This window comes from Narcine bancroftii, chromosome 14 (genome assembly GCF_036971445.1).
Source record: "Narcine bancroftii isolate sNarBan1 chromosome 14, sNarBan1.hap1, whole genome shotgun sequence".
Lineage (NCBI taxonomy): Eukaryota > Metazoa > Chordata > Chondrichthyes > Torpediniformes > Narcinidae > Narcine > Narcine bancroftii.
Window position 1 is genome coordinate 51,832,124 of NC_091482.1, and position 17,944 is coordinate 51,850,067.

Below are 17,944 nucleotides of genomic sequence, written 5' to 3' on the forward strand. Positions count from 1 at the left end.
GGCCTCCATGTCAGTGCAATCACGAGGAAGGCTCGCCAGCGGTTATACTTTGTGAGGAGTTTGAGGAGATTCGGTACGTCACCGAAGACTCTCGAAAACTTCTGCAGGGGTACTGTGGGGAGCATTCTGGCTGGTTTTGCATCACTGCCTGATATGGAGGTGCCAACTCTCAGGACAAGACAAATCTCCAGAGGATTGTTAACTCGGTCTGCTGCATCGTGGGCACCAGTCTTCACTCCCTCAAGGACATCTACATGAGGCTGAACCTTAAGAAACCAGCCTCTATCCTTGAGGACCCCCACCACCCACTACCATCGGGGAAAAGGTACAGGAGCCCGAAGACGAGCACTCAGCGGCACAAGGACAGCTTCTCCCCTGTGGCCAACAGATTCCTGAATGAACAAAGACACTGCCTTACATTGGCTTTTTCTTGCATTAATTTTATTTATTTCATAAAGTGGTTTATATGAATGTTTGCACCGTGATGCTGAGACAAAACAAAGTATATGGCATGTTCCTGATTCTGAGGGGAAGGGTGGGGAGTCGAGGAGAAGTTCAAGTGTGGTTGGTTCCAATGCATATGACACCTTGGTGTTGTCAGGTGGTTGAGTTTGCAGGTTTGAGCATTGCTGTAGGAGAAACCTTGATGATTTGTCTGCATAGCAGCTGGTACACACTGGAGTGAAAGTGGATGGATGAATGTTTGCAGTGGTGAATGGGGAATCAATCAAGCTGATCACTCATCCTGGGGAGGGTCCAGGTTCTTGTGTGTTTGATAATGACCCCGAAGATATTGATTGGGACTCGATAGGGAGCGGGTGTTCAGCAATGGCAAAACCGCTGGACACTCTAATACTCTTCAGCGGAATAGTACTTATGTAATAGCAGCGTTACTTGAAATTTATCAATCTGAATTATTTTCCAGAAATTCAAAAATTATTAGAACTCAATTAACAATTAAAATTGTTAAAATAAGTAAAACAATACACTTAAAACAATAACTCCAAAAAAAAGTTTATTTAAACTCAATTGCTTCACAAAGATTTGATTACATTACCCTTGAGTGTCCATTCAAATGAACATTCTCTGACATGGTAAAAAAAAAACTGCTGGAGAAACTCAGCAGGTCAAACTGTACCTTATGTAACAAAAGATAAAAGATACATAATCAATGCTTCGGACTTCAGCCCTTCATCAAGGTAAAGGAGAATTACAGGGTAGGCATCCCTCCAAGAGGTTTCACAGTAGACACGAGTGAAACACAAATGTCTACCGACACCATGATTGAACTAGGAAGACAACGCTGGAGAAACTCAGGGAGGTTTTTTTTTTCAGGGTGGGGCGGGGGCACCTGCCTACAAGAAGTGCTTAAGCCCGAAACGTTGGTTATATATACATTTATTTCTGCTCTACAAAGGACGCTGTTTGACCTGCTGAGTTTCACCAGCGCTGTGTTTTTACTTCAATCACGGTGTCTGCAGACTTTTGTGTTTCACTCCTCTCATTCTCTGACATGAGTGCAGCAGACGATGCAAGTGCTGGGGAGGTACGTGGGCCCAACAGCGGATCCCATGAGGAACACCACATTGCAGAGGAGTCAGGAATTGCCACGTCCATCCAGGAATACTCAAAATTGGGGGTTCTTGGCCGAGGAATGCTGCCACTTCCAGGAAGTTCTGGTTCAATAATTCAGGCGGCAAATGCTGCAATGTTACTGGAGTGAACCATCTCCATTAAATGCAGAGAAACAAATATTATCCATCTCCATATTAATTATAAAGAGCTTATTGCAGCTATGTTACTTGTGAGTGATGAGATGCTTGTTCAACTCTGACATTTTTATGATGCAGTCCTTTTCTCTACGTGCATTGTTTTAATACAAGGGGTATTGGAATGTTCAAACTATAGCACTGAGGGCATGGGGACTTCACAAAATCTTATTAAGACCACGAGCAATGATGCCCTGCAATGTTAAATATAATTCAAATTCCACAATTTGCATTGGAAACAAGTTCATTAATGTGGAAATGAAATGCATAAAAATAAGCAAATGGATTTTTAAAGTGGCTTTAAGGGCTGATTATAATTATAACCACCTGTGCAACAAGAATTCCACACTGAGGCAGCTGAGAGACTCTTGCTGTGCCTGTGTTCATGTGAACTGTCTACCTACAGTAGCTATTAACATTTTAACACAAGTGCCATACAACTGCATATTGTTAATAGAACTTGTGACTGCAAAGATAGCTGGATATATTACAACATAATTAATACCATGACAAAGATTTCTTTGTTTCTCTTTACCCCCACAATTCAGGTCAAATATGTAATCTGCACAAAAACATTAGCGATTTGATTTGAACTCTGATTTGGTCAGCGCACAAAAAATCTTCCAGCCAAAAATACTCAAGATCACATGCAAACCGGCTTCTAAAGTCATTGCCCTTGAGATCTCTTTGAACTCATAACATGTCGATGTCTTCATTCTTTTGGTCTCAGAATTGTGGAAAATGCCGTTTCAGTTCAAACTTTGCAGTCCTGCATTAATCAAGGCACAAAAATGCTGGAGGAACTCAGCAGGTCTCGCAGCATCCAGAGGATGAATAGAAGCAGGCCGCTAGGCCCATCGAGTCTATTCTGTGACTCTACACTAGGTGCTCACACCTAGTTCCAATTTCCAACCTTTCTCCCATATCCCTTGATACCCTTACTAATTAGATACTTATCCATTTCCTGTTTCAGTTCTCCCAATGATCTGGCCTCCACCACTGTATGTGGCAGTGAGCAATGATCCACAGATCCACAACCCTCCTCTCTGTTTTAAATGGATAACTTCTAATTTTAAGACTGTGACCCCCCCCCCCTGTCCTTGATTCACCCACAAGGGAAACATCTACATCCACTCTGTCAAAGCCTTTCAAAATTCGGAGTGTCTCTATGAGTTCACCTCTCGTTCTTCCATACTCCAATGAATATACCCAAGAGCTGCCAAATGTTCCTCTTACGTTAGCTCTTGCATTCCAGGAATCATCCTAGTTAACTTCCTCTGCTCCCTCTCCAACAACAACACATCCTTTCTAAGATAAGGGCCCCAAAACTTCACACAGTACTCCAAATAAGGTCTCGCCAGTGCCCCATAGAGCCTCAACAACACCTCTTCACTCTTATACACTATTCCCCTTGAAATGAATGCCAACATAGCATTCGCTTTCTTCATACCAATCCCACCCCTGGTCATTAACATTTAGGTTTCCCTGCACGAGGATGCCCAGGTCCCTTTGCACTTCCGAGGTTTGAATTTTCTCCACATCTGACTCTTTATTTCCACTGCCAAAATGTAGAACCGAACATTTCTCAGTGTGTATCTCATCTTCCATACTTTTGCCCAGTTTCAGTGCTGAGTAGAGAGACCATTGCAAAGGAGGATATTTCGTTTAATTTAAATGGTATTGCAAAAACAACAAATGCAAACACACATATATATATGATAGCCTACGATCATGTCCTCCTTTGGAATAGCCATCCAAATGCTGACTAGCACATATGATGGGTTTGCTGTTTTCTCAATTATCCACCATGGCTTTATGAAAGGCCAAAGTGCTCTCAATCTTGACTGATTTTAGCCATGACTCAGATTAGTGCAATTGGTTTCATTGACCGCAACCTGAGGCAAAATCTCATCCCAGGATCTAAGCCTTGAACAGGACCTAAAGATGCAATAGAAGTAACACCTATGGACATTTTGGTAAGGATCAGGTTCTAGTGATCAGTTGTGGATCAGTTTGACATGCTCTTACCTCTGATCCAGAAGGTCAGGGTGTCAAGAACCCACATAAGAACTAATGGTCAGAAATCTATTCTGCCCCTCATCTAGTTCTGAGATTCTGCCACCATGAGGAAATTGGACTCTTTCACAAAGAATTTGCTCATGGTGAATGATTAGTTTACCAGATACTTAGATAAATATCCAGAGACATACTGCAACTGTAGAATTTATGTTCACTTAATTATGTGGAATTGGGAAAAAACAGACTGAAGGATAGGTGTGCCGATTCCTGCCCGCAGGTGGACCCGCAGGTGGTGCTTTGTCCAAGTGCCTACTGCCCTTGCCCTTCCATGTGGAGAGTGCTGCAGGTTTAGGTAGGTCATATTCAAGAAATCTTGAAAAATCACTGCAGCGTCTTTTACGGATGGAGCATGATGCTGAACCAAGCCATGAAAGACCCCAACAATGAAGACGCTGTTTACATCCGGTACCGCACGGATGGCAGTCTCTTCAATCTGAGGCGCCTGCAAGCTCACACCAAGACACAAGAGAAACTTGTCCGTGAACTACTCTTTGCAGATGATGCCGCTTTAGTTGCCCATTCAGAGCCAGCTCTTCAGCGCTTGACGTCCTGCTTTGCGGAAACTGCCAAAATGTTTGGCCTGGAAGTCAGCCTGAAGAAAACTGAGGTCCTCCATCAGCCAGCTCCCCACCATGACTACCAGCCCCCCCACATCTCCATCGGGCACACAAAACTCAAAACGGTCAACCAGTTTACCTATCTCGGCTGCACCATTTCATCAGATGCAAGGATCGACAATGAGATAGACAACAGACTCGCCAAGGCAAATAGCGCCTTTGGAAGACTACACAAAAGAGTCTGGAAAAACAACCAACTGAAAAACCTCACAAAGATAAGCGTATACAGAGCCGTTGTCATACCCACACTCCTGTTCGGCTCCGAATCATGGGTCCTCTACCGGCACCACCTACGGCTCCTAGAACGCTTCCACCAGCGTTGTCTCCGCTCCATCCTCAACATCCATTGGAGCGCTCACACCCCTAACGTCGAGGTACTCGAGATGGCAGAGGTCGACAGCATCGAGTCCACGCTGCTGAAGATCCAGCTGCGCTGGATGAGTCACGTCTCCAGAATGGAGGACCATCGCCTTCCCAAGATCGTATTATATGGCGAGCTCTCCACTGGCCACCGTGACAGAGGTGCACCAAAGAAAAGGTACAAGGACTGCCTAAAGAAATCTCTTGGTGCCTGCCACATTGACCACCGCCAGTGGGCTGATAACGCCTCAAACCGTGCATCTTGGCGCCTCACAGTTTGGCGGGCAGCAGCCTCCTTTGAAGAAGACCGCAGAGCCCACCTCACTGACAAAAGGCAAAGGAGGAAAAACCCAACACCCAACCCCAACCAACCAATTTTCCCTTGCAACCGCTGCAATCGTGTCTGCCTGTCCCGCATCGGACTGGTCAGCCACAAACGAGCCTGCAGCTGACGTGGACTTTTTACCCCCTCCATAAATCTTCGTCCGCGAAGCCAAGCCAAAGAAAAGAGAGTGCAGCCAGTGTTTGAAGGCTATGAATGTTCAGGTGAGGCCTTGGCGAATTCTGTGATGGGAAATCTCTTCAATGTCAAGTTAAACTCTTGCTGGTAGAATGTTACTCATCCGCCTCTGCCTGAATATTATTTATACTTTAATTTTTGCATGCAAGTACAAACCGCTTCCTTTCCAGAGGCACTGCAATGGGCTTGAACGTTGTGCTACAATCAGTGGGCATCTTCTTTTCTGACTTCAGGGTTGGAAGGAATGCCACTCAAGTCAAGTCAAGTTTATTGTCATCTGATTTCACAAGTACAGCACAAGGAAACAGCGGTCTCCAGTCCTCGGTGGAAAACACAAAAATCTGTAGACACCGTGGCTGAAGTAAAAACACAAAATGCTGGAGAAGCTCGGCAGGTCAAACTGTGTAGAAAAGATAAAGATACATAACCGACGTTTCGGGCTTAAGGTATGGCAAAAATGTTCTCATAACAGACAAATAGACAAACAATACATATGCAGGATGTACAGCGCGTCGAAAAAATCCAATCCAAGGCTTTTATTAACTAGAAGACTGGAGCGTACCAAATGGAGGTCGACCAGTCCAGAATGATCTGGGTCTGGCTAGGAGCAACCCTTTAAGACCTGCCAGTAGGCATGACTACGCTCTCAGCCAATCACAATCATTCTACACTACAATCTATACATATACACATTGGTGATAGAATCTGTACTATCACACAGGACAAGTTCTCATAAATACAAATAAGTAAATTAATATTGTTTTGTGTGTTTCGGATGGTTAGTGTGAGCAGTTCATTTGGTCCCACGGCCTGTAGGAAGAAGCAATTTCTTAGTCTGGTGGTACTGTTTCTGATAATCCTGTATCTCTTTCCTGATGGGAGCAGCTGAAAGATGCTGTGTGCCGGGTGGAAGGGGGTCCTCAATGATTTTGTGTGTCCTCTTCAGGTCACATCAATGAGGGAGGGGAGGGAGGCTCCAGCGATTCTCTATTATAGACCTGTGGATTGACCTCCGATCCATTTCTCTGCGGCAACCCTACCACACTGTGATGCAGCCAGCCAGGACGCTCTCAATAGAGCTCCTGCTGAAGGTTGACGTAAATGTGGCCGGTAGCTTTGCCCGCTTCAGTCTCCTCAGGGAATGCAGTCACTGTCGCACCTTCCTGACAAGTGAGGAAATGTGTGTCCACGGTAAGTCACCAGTTAAGTGAACTCAAATCTCCACTCTCTCCACTACAGAGTGAAATGATGAAATAGGTCGGTATGAGCCTGAGGAGGTCCCGCAATGATGTCTTGACCAGTGAGAAGATCGATGTCTAGTGGACGGCAGCAACCCAGGTTAGAATCTGCTGCTGTCTGTGAGGAGTTTGTACATTCTCCCTATATCTGCATGGGTTTCCTCCAGGGGGGCTCCAGATTCTGCCCACTATCCAAAGGCATGTGGGTTTGTTCGGTTAATTGGTCGCATGGGTGTAATTAGGCAGTGTGGGCTCATGACCCGGAAGGGCCTGTTACCATGCTGAATCACTATCTTAAATTAATAATAATTAAATTAAACCATCTTTGTAGAATGTATGATTCCAGCCATTGGAAAGTTTCCTCCTGATTTCCATCAACTTTAATTTTGCCGGGGTTTCTTGGTTTTACATCGGGTCACCGACTCTCACCCTTAGCTCATTCCTGCTCTTTTATCCATGTTTGGCCCAAGGTTTGGCCTGGGAATCTGGAGCAATGAGTTCACCCTCATTGTTTTCTTCTCTAACTTGGTTAAGTTATAAGGAGTGGCTGTCCCAGCAGGGACTTTACTAAAGGGATAACCTTACAGAGGTTTATAAAATCATAAGCCAACACAGAAAAGGTAAATAGTCTGAGCTATTTTCCCAGCGCTGGGGAAAATTAAAATGGAAGAGCATAGATTTAAGGTGAGAGCGGAAAGATTTAAAAGAGTTGGGCAGAAACTTTTTCACACAGAGGCTGGTACGAGGAATGAGCTGCCAGAGTAAGTAAATCCGGATGCCTGAGAATCCAGACTCTCAACCTTATTAAATTTAGCGGGCCTTTATTTGCGTACGTGCGTTAAGCCCCACAGATGCAGAGCGGCAGCAAGTGACCTCGTTTAATACGGGTAATCTTATCACAAAGAAATTCATTTATACGCTGTACTTTTTTCTTTTAAAATTATTCTTACTGAGTTCTACCAGGAAAACAAACAATAAAGGTGTAAATCAATCGCAATGAAACCTTTGCAGATTTGCAAATAACCGTCAAAATATGACTTCATTCTAAATCCAATAAATGATATTACATACAATATTGTAAGAGATAAGTAAGAAAGAATGAAAAGAAAAAAAAATCAAACCTATAACAATCATATTGTGTGTCGTGCTAAACCTGAACAAGGATGGAAATGAGCTAGAAGTGGGCCCCACGTCTCATCAAAAGAAATCTTGATTATGCTGAATTTTCTCCAGATTTATAACGGACAGAATATGTAGTAGCCATTGATTATGTGAAGGTGAGAGCTCATCTTTCCATTTTAACAGAATTGCTCTTTTGGCTAATAGAGTGGAGAACGCTATAATCCTTCTTTGATTAGAAGGTAAAATAACATTTATAGATAAACCAAACAGGACATGGAGCTAAATAGGGTTGAAGAAGTTCTAAAAATGGCGGTCCAATATTTTTGCAAAGTATTTGCAAAGTAGGTAGCAAAGAGGCATCGAATATTTTACATTTGTGAACTGATAATCAGGATAAACTCGAGCAAGTTTGACTTTGGAGAAATGGACACGATGTAGCACTTGGAATTGAATAAGACTATGCCCTAGTTCACATTGAGGAATCGTAAGTCAGACCTAAAATTGAAGTCCATTCTTCTTCTGAGAAAGAGATTTTCAGATCATTCTCCCGTTCAGTTTTAATTCCACTTAAAGAAATTGCTTTCATATTCAATAGTTTCTAATATAAAGCAGCTATCATGCCTTTATGAGTAAATTGTAACTTTACAATGTTAATCTTTCAACGTAATTTCAAGAATTGAACACTCTTATTTTTGCGAGAAAAAAAAACAACTTTTTTTTTGCCGTGTTGACTTTATTTTAATTTAAAGCTGCTCATTCTGATAAATGAAGCATGCCGTATTTGCAAATGAATAAACTATCGAAATGTACCTGTTTATCTCTTTATTCCTCCTTAAAATTTGAATTTTAAAAGTACTTCCCAAGAATCCAAAAACAATCTGGAAGTCCAGACTGACCCTGAGCAGTCTGGATTTTAGGACATTTAATGTAGATAAATGCATGGATATGAAAGACGGATATGGGCCAAACACAGGCGAATGGAACTAGCTTAGAGAGACAACCTGGTCAGTCTGGACAAAGGCCTGTTTTACACAGTAAAACTTTGTCCCTCAATGCACAGTCATGTTGCAGCAGCTTCCACGCTCGAAGTCTATCACACCCAGTGACTTAATTTTACATTATTCTTTGTGAGGCTTTGTATCCACCTCATGAATTAACATGTACAAAAATACTAGAAAAAAATATATCATTAGAAATGCATGGTAACAGGCCATTCTGGCCCACAAGCCTGTGCCGCCAAGTTACACTTGATTGACCTACACACCACGGTGGAAGGAAGCCAGAGCCCCTGGGGAAAACCCATACAGACATGGAGAGAATGTACAAACTCTTTACTGACATCACAGGGTTCAAACCCCAGATCCGAGAGCTGGAGCTTTTACAGGGTTACGTTAACCGCTACACCAACCGAGCTCTCTTTCTTTTTAAATTTTTTTTAAATTTGAGAGACAGTAATATTACATACATGTAAAACAGAAAATAATCATCAATCTTAATCCATTAACGATGTTCCTTCTCAAGCCTAACGTGACTCCCAGTGAGAATTTGAAGCAAAATACATAATCTCCTCCCCTACTCCACTGGACACCCACCTGACCAAATTGCCCATGTTACACTGCTCAGGAAGAACCCACTCTGACACATTATGGTCCATTGGATAAACTCACTCCACATTTGTGTGTTGTAGCACCGTGGTTGTCTGCCATTTACGAGATGGACCTTTCCAAAAACTCACCAAAAAGTAACCAAAATATGAATGTCTGCGGACTCTGCGATTAAAGTAAAAACACAATACTGGAGAAACTCTGCAGATGCTGTGGCCATAGTACAAACGCCCAGAAATGCTGGTGGAACTCAGCCGATCTCGCAGCGTCCACAGGAGGTAAAGATTAATTACCGACATTTAGGGTCTGAACTTTTATTCAAGGAATAAACAAAAAACAGGAATAAAGACTGAAGACTGACTGGGGGAAGAGTTCAGACCAACTAAAGGTGTTAACTGGATATGGTAAAAGCAGAGGTGAAACAAGACAAAGGGAACAGGGAAGAGAGAGAACAGGGAAGAGAGAGAGATAGAAAAAGAGAGAAACAGAGCTGGGGGGGAAAGGCCATAAGGAAGAAAAAGAGTTGGGGGGGGTGTTTTAATGGAAACGGGACATCGATGTTTATGGCATCCGGTTGGAGGGTGCCCAGATGGAAGATGATGTGTTGTTCCTCCAATTTGCAGGTGGTCTCAGCCTGGCAGTGCATGAGACCATTGACAGGCATGCCAATAAGGGAATGGGATGGGGAATTGAAATGGGCGGCCACTGGGAGATCCATGCTGTTGCGGCTCAACAAAGTGATCTCCCAATAGTCTCTCTGATATACAGGAGGCCTTCCTCAAGGTTTGAAATGAGGGCTCAAGCCCAAAAAGTTGGTCATGTATCTTTATCTTCACTGTATACTGTATAAGCGTATACAGAGCCGTTGTCGTACCCGCGCTCCTGTTCGGCTCCGAATCATCACCTGCGGCTCCTAGAACGCTTCCACCAGCGTTGTCTCCACTCCATCCTCAACATTCATTGGAGCGCTTTCATCCCTAGCATCGAAGTACTCGAGATGGCAGAGGTCGACAGCATCGAGTCCACGCTGCTGAAGATCCAGCTGCGCTGGGTGGGTCACGTCTCCAGAATGGAGGACCATCGCCTTCCCAAGATCGTGTTATATGGCGAGCTCTCCACTAGCCACCGTGACAGAGGTGCACCAAAGAAGAGGTACAAGGACTGCCTAAAGAAGTCTCTTGGTGCCTGCCACATTGACCACCACCAGTGGGCTGATCTCACCTCAAACCGTGCATCTTGGCGCCTCACAGTTCGGCGGGCAGCAACCTCCTTTGAAGAAGACCGCAGAGCCCACCTCACTGACAAAAGGCAAAGGAGGAAAAACCCAACACCCAACCCGAACCCACCAATTTTCCCCTGCAACCGCTGCCACCGTGCCTGCCTGTCCCGCATCGGCCACCAACGAGCCTGCAGCTGACGTGGACATTTACCCCCCTCCATAAATCTTCGTCCGCGAAGCCAAGCCAAAGAAAGAAAAGAAAAAGAAGAATACTGTTTGACCTGCTGAGTTTCTCCAGCACTATGTCTTAACTCACCAATACATCTTCAGCATTGCCTTCCAAGCCCATGCCCTGTTTTAGCTTGAAGTGGAAAGGCAGCAAGCACGTAAAAGGCCTACAGCTGTAAGAAACCCACCAAGAAATGTGCCACCTTGGCACACAAATATATATTCAACCCTTCATCGATATTGGAGCCCTTAATTAATTAATTTAATTGCACAGACAGCAGCCGTTCAATAGCTGGATCCCCACTGCTCTCCTATGGGCCATCTATAAATGCTGCACTTGCCAGCAAAACCCACATCTGTGTGCAATTTTTGTTTTCTTGAGTGCATTGCTTGCTGTTTAATCCATTATTGACTTTATATCTTTGGCCCAATCAGACTGTTTGCTTGTATATTTAGCTCTGTTTCTAATCTCTGTTCACAGCCAGATAGAAGTTAAGGCTTCCAAAATGCAATAGTCCGTAAAATACTCTTGTAATGCAGGATAATCTACAAAGAAAGGTCCAACATTGTCTCTCGCCATGCAGTGTCCATCATCTTTCTGACTAACGCATTCAGTCAGGTTTATCCAACGACGAGCAATCAGACCTAATGCCTTTATGTGAACCATTGGAAGCTGCGGCCAAACAGGTAAGTGAAATTGTTCCAGCCCCTCAAATGTAGAGCCAACCGAAGGAATAGTGCAGTAGTTGGTTTGGTTGGTGTGACCTCTGTAAATATTCAGCATCTGCGGAAGGAGGAACATCCACCACTTCAGGTCCAGCACCCTTTTCGGAACAGCCCTGATGGAACGTTCCAGCTCCAAAATATTGACCTTTCTCTTTCCTCGGATGTTGAGTGTTCCAGTATTTTCCATTCATTTCCGTTCAATACAATCTTTTGACTTTTAAAGTATCCCCAGCAGCTATTGCAGGGGTTCAAAGGGAGGCACCTGTCTCAAAAAACATCTAGCAGTTGTATTGTGCCGCTAATGTGGACAAACCATTCCATTTAGCATCTAATCAAAGCAAAAGGGTTGCCATATGACACACGTAGATGTCCAGAGAGCATTAGCTGTGTTCATGTGAGTTCCAGTAAGGTTAGAAGGGTTAGGGGGCACAGATAGTGTAGCAGTTAGCGCGAAGCTATTACAGCGCCAGATTCAGGTCTGAATTCAGGGCTGTCTGCAAGGAGTTTGTGCATTTTCCCCATTTCCACCGGGTGCTCCAGTTTCCTCCCACCCTTCAAAACATACAGAGGTTGTAGGTCAATTGGGTATAATTGGGTGGTGCATACCCTTGGGCCAGAAGATCCTGTTACTGAGCTGTAGGTCTAATTTTTTTTAGAAAAATTAAATTCAAGCGGAAATAGAATCCCAAACAGAAGAAACCCCTCAAGGTGAGAGCAGATCCAAGAGGTAGGCAGGAGGCTGGCAGCAAGGAGATGAAGAGCTCATAAAATCAACATCAGGAGCCGATTCAGCCCATTCAAAACAAATTTGAAGTCAGCGAGCAAGAGGGCAACAGGACTGAGGCAAAACTCCAGATCACTCTGGGAACAAGAAGAAAATCACATCATTGAATGAGGGACAGAATGGGGAAACTGAAAACTGGCCTGGATTTCCTCTGAGGGAGACAGCAAATCCGTCAGTCAAGGCCATGGCAGGGCAAAAAAAAAAGCAGTTGCAAGTATCTGTCACCAAGAGCCAATGGATAAATGGACTCCAGCCCAGAAGGAAGCAGATTCCTGGAGAGTCAAGGAGTCAAACCAAAATGCGTGTCTGTGTGTCCTTACCCATAAGCAGTAAGTCTTTGATCTAATCGTGACTGTAATCTGAGCTGTCGGGAGACTAAGTTCTCTCATGACCTATTTTTTGGAATGTGCATTCTGTTTTCTTCAGCTCTGATCATCCATACAGATTCACTTTTTCACTGAGTAATTCACCACAGAAGGACATTTACCCCACATAGTGTATTTGTTCCTGCAACGTTGCTCAATTGTTTCTTTCAAGAACAGTGGGAACCTCCTCCAAATCATTGATCTTCTCCACCTCCACCACGTTCCCAGACAGCCAGCTGTAGTTCTTTATGGTTTTCAGAATTAGAAGATTAATTTCCATGTCCTCCTATTCCCCTAATCTGTACATTCCCTGGTCCTTCTGTCACCCTACTTCAGCGGTTCTGAACCTTTTTCTTTCCACTCGCATACCACTAAGTAATCACTATGCCATAGGTGCTCTGTGATTAGTAAGGGATTGCTTAAGGTGGAAAGAAAAAGTTTGAAAACCACTGTTTTAATCGTACCTTATTGACTCGTTACGTGCACGGTTTCATCGCTCCAAAGGAAATGGACTAATGAGAATTTTTCTCAAGCAAAATTTTCAGTAACAATTTGGCCTAGAGCAGTGATTTGCAACCTTCCCTTCCCACCCATCTACCACCTTAAACAATCCCTTACTAATCACAGAGCACCGATGGCATAGGGAATACTCAAAGTGGCGTGTGAATGGAAAGAGAAAGGTTGAGAACCACTGCCCTACTTAAACGTGTCCTTCTCTTCTGCATCTCTATACAACATATTCACAGCAAGTCCGTTGCTCAAGGACTAAAAGTAACTAAAATTCCTCATCCCTGGAACCATTGTGATGAATTTACTTTGCAAGTCTCATCACATCCTTCCCAAAGTGTGGTGAGCAGAAATGGGCGCAGTAGCTGTGGCGTCGCCTGAGTGTTATAAACATTCAGCGTTACTGTTCTATTCATCACCTATATATGAAGTCCAAGGACTTTTATGCTTTGTGATATGCTCTCTTCAAGCACCCTGCCACCTTCAAACATCTACGCATGTGAGCCCTTAGATTTGGAGCAGCACAGTTGGCATAGAGGTTAGAGTGATGGTGTGACAGCACCAGTCACATGGGTTCAAATCTGGCGCTGGCTGTAAGGAGTTTGTACAATCTCCCGGTGGTTGTGTGTGGTTTCCACCGGGTGCTATGGTTTCCTCCCAAACTCCAAAAGCATGTAGGGTTTGTAGGTTAATTGGTGTATTTGTGTGGCACGGGCAGAAGGACCTGTTACCGTGCTGAATTTCTAAATTTAAAAATAATCGTTCTATTCTTGCTCATTCTTTAAAATATGTTCTGCCCTTCTATTAATATGCATTACCTCTTGTTTCACATATGTTCCAATTGCATCTTGTCTGCCAATGTTCTATTACCACTGACTCACGGGTTGTCACATCCCCAAGTCTGGTTTCATCACCAAATTTAGAAACACTCTGAATGTGAATCTACACGTCATTTATATCAACCAAACAAATTTCTAAAAGGGTAAAGGCAGAGGTCTGCAGTCTATGGAACCCTCAGTGTTGAGGGATATCAAGGGTTGGATAGGAACATAGCAACATAGGAAGTAGGAACAGGAGTAGGCCAAAAACGGCCCATCGAGCCTGCTCCGCCATTCAATACGATCATGGCTGATCTAATTTATGACCTAACTCCACCTACCTGCCTTCTCCCCATATCCCCTAATTCCTCTATCATGTAAAAATTTATCTAACCGAATTTTAAATATGCTTAATGAGGCAGCCTCAACCACTTCCCTGGTTAGAGAATTCCAAACATTCACTACTCTCTGGGAAAAACTATTTTTCCTCATCTCTGTCCTAAATCTACTCCCCCAAATCTTGAGACTGTGTCCTCTCGTTTTAGTTTCCCCGGCCAGCTCAAAAAACCTTCCTACATCTATCCTATCCATACCCTTCATAATCCTATATGTTTCTATGATGAAGAGGAAAAAATGGTAGCAGGGAACTAATGATGGGGGAGGCCACTTATAGGCATTAAAAGTGAAGCAAGGCATTGAAAAATAAAGTTAGAGTAGGAGAAATCACCTGTACAAGTTAAATCTAAAGCCGTTCATTAAGGACATTCAGTCCATTGAGAACAGAAGTATAGGGTGTCAAGGTTAACATAGCAGTTAGCTTTTACACCTCAAGTGACCTGGGTTTGAATCTGCCACTGTCTGTAGGGAGTTCTCACAGTGACTGCGTGAAGTTCCTCCGGGGGTTCCACTTCCATCCCACCCTCCAAAAACGTACGGGTTTTGTAGGTTAATTGGATAAATTCTATTCTAATCTCTCTTCTAAATGTGATGGATGTATAACTGAAGAAGGCAATGGTTCTCGTCTTCTCTTTCCAATTTTTGGGAAGGGATATTTCATACCTTGTCTTGAGTTCTTAATATTACTTTAACTCCAAATCCTTTTCTCGCTCTCTTTGGAATAAGTGGGCCATCAGGTTTGATATTGAATGCATCACCATCCCGGGTAGTTGCCCGCGCCTCCCTTATCGCTAGGAGGGCCACATTAACGAGATGGAAAGATGCTGTCCCTCCCACTCACACTCTGGTCGTCCGATATGATGGCATGTCTGACATTGGGTGGAAAAAATTAGATGTTCCAGGACTGAAATGAACCTTAACTTTGCTTCTTTATGGGGGCTTCTTAATTAATTTCAAAATTTGTAAGATTAACTATTTTCTGGTTTATGGCCCCATTGGTTACCTTTTTTTTCTATCAGTAGTGGTTTGTCCATGTTAAGCCTCTGTAGGCTGGAGCTAGATAAGTTTAGTGGGTTTTTTTTCACTTTTTAATGTAACATAGGTTACAACACCATCTGTATTATTTTTTATTATATTCTATTTTATTCTCATGCATTTATACAATGAAGCTAATAAAAATATTGACAGAGAATAAATTGGTAACTTTAAATTTAACTTGCTATGAGTGTTTTACTGTAATATGCCCAAATGCAATGTCCACATCCACTGAAATTCATCCTTGCTGCAGCCACACAAGAAGGCAGCAACAAGAATGATGAAAATGAAATGATCACATTTCACCATGAGATACAAAAAGAAATAATAAATATTTTAAAAATATCAGTCAATAAAGATTCACAGATCCAGTTAGTGCAAAAAAAAAGTGATGTTTAATGTGATGTTCAAAGAATGAAGGGCTTTTCTTTATCACCCAGAGGCTTGCTAAGATGTGTTGTCACCATGAATAATGGTTCGAATCAAGCTTACAAAAGGAAAGTGAATTAATACTTGAAATGAAAAGAATGTGGGGGTCATTTGTGACTCACTATCTTACTTAATAATTTTACTCTATTGTAATTAAACTGTCTGACTTGAAACTTTCCCATGTTCCTTATATTAATTTTTTTAACCTTTGTTTTTCTTTTAAATACCAGTCATCCTCTTACATCTAGCAACACAGTTAAGTAAGGTGTCTTCTTTCCTTTTATTTTGTATTATTAGAGGGTTTTTTGTGCTATTTAGAATATGAATTATGGATATGATTTGCAATTTATGTATGTTAGTGATATGCAGAATATCTTATTTAGTTTATGTAACTGTCCATAGGATCTTATTGAATGGTACCCTTTTTGTTTGTACAAGTCCTTTATTGGAATCAATGAAAATATTTTAAAAAGAGAAAGAAAAATAATTTAAGAATACGAGACAGTGCAACGAATATGATCTTAAATGGGAAGGTTATAATAGAGCCGATGTGTGCTGGGACCATGTGGTCTGTTTGGCCTATTGTGAGTTAAAAAATTGTTGTAGTTGATTGAAGATCCATTCATAGTCGGTAAACATTGACAGTCAGAGGTTAGGAGTGTATTAATGCAGACCATAAATTTGATGGTTTGGCATTGTTACAAGAGTAATTGATGTTCATGAAGAATCAATTATTTATGTCTTGCTGCACAACTTGGCCTGTACGTGCATAATATAGAAAAAAACATGGGAAATCATGGCTACAACTGGTACTTATTCGCAGGTGGGGTTTTTGTTTTCTCCTGTTGAAAACCACTTCAAAGTCTCCAATTTTTTTGTATGTATGAACCTAATGGAAAAGTTTATGTTCCACATCATGTCACCCAAAATCTGCTTCTGATTATAGAAATGCTTAATAGAAAATTACACTGCCTGTGCCTGGGTAAGATTTGCACAATTACAGACAGACATTTTAAATCAAAGTACAGGTAACCTTGAAGTTAGCACACCATGCTGCCTGCACTCGTCCCTCTCGCTCTGTTCTTCCATGCGCGTGTTGAGCCTGCAGTTCAATATTAGCCCCTGTTCATGAAGCTAGCTTTGAATTTAAGTTTCATTAAAACATATTCCCATTTTGCTCATGTGACGTGCAGTCTTTCATCTCTTCCATTTCATGAACCATCTCTCTCTTTCTACCTTTCTTTTCTCTCTCTCTCTCTCTCTCTGAATATTAAAAACATTTTTGCAGAATATGCTGAAAACATATATTTAAACTTTTTTCTTTTACTTTATTTAGTTCTCTTGTTAATTCAATGTCTCTTTTACTTGTAGCCTGAACCTAAAATTGGACACAATAGCTTTGCTTCTTTACTAAAAATGTTCCTGGTTTATCCCCCAGACCTGCATGATTTTAATTTTTATTTAATTTTAATGTAAAGAATCAGCTTAGGGACAGGCCGTTCTGGCTCATGAGCCTGTGACGTGTGACCAATTAACCATCTAACGCCCTGCATCTTTGTAATGTGGTAGGAAACTGGAGCACCAGAAGAAAATCCATGCCGACAAAGGGAGAACGTACAGACTCCTTCCGGACTGAAACTCAGGTCGCTGGTGCTGTAATAGCTCCCACTGCACCAATAATGCCACCCTGCTTGACTGAGGAGCGAATGACGTGAAGCTATCATCCATAAGGGAACACGAGCTGGTGTAGACCGTCGTGAGACAAGTTAGTTTCACCCTACTGACAATATGGTAAGCAATACCCTTTTCCCACACCAGCATTCTTTCTCCAAATAAGTCTACACTGCGCATCAGTAAAAAATTATTTATTTTTACAATTGGCTTGTTCAATGGAAAACATTATAATTCTGTTTGGAGATAGAATTTAATACTCAAGAATGACCACTATTGTATTTGGCCTCATTTGTTTAAACTTTCTGAGGTGAATTTTTCTCTAACTCTCTCTATCTGCTCATTTTGGGAAAACAACGGGACTGGGAGAAAAATGTTTACTAGTGGCCTGATTTCATTCTCCAATTAACATTCAGCAGAATGTGAATTCTGCCCAATCCTCTCAGTTTTCTGTTCA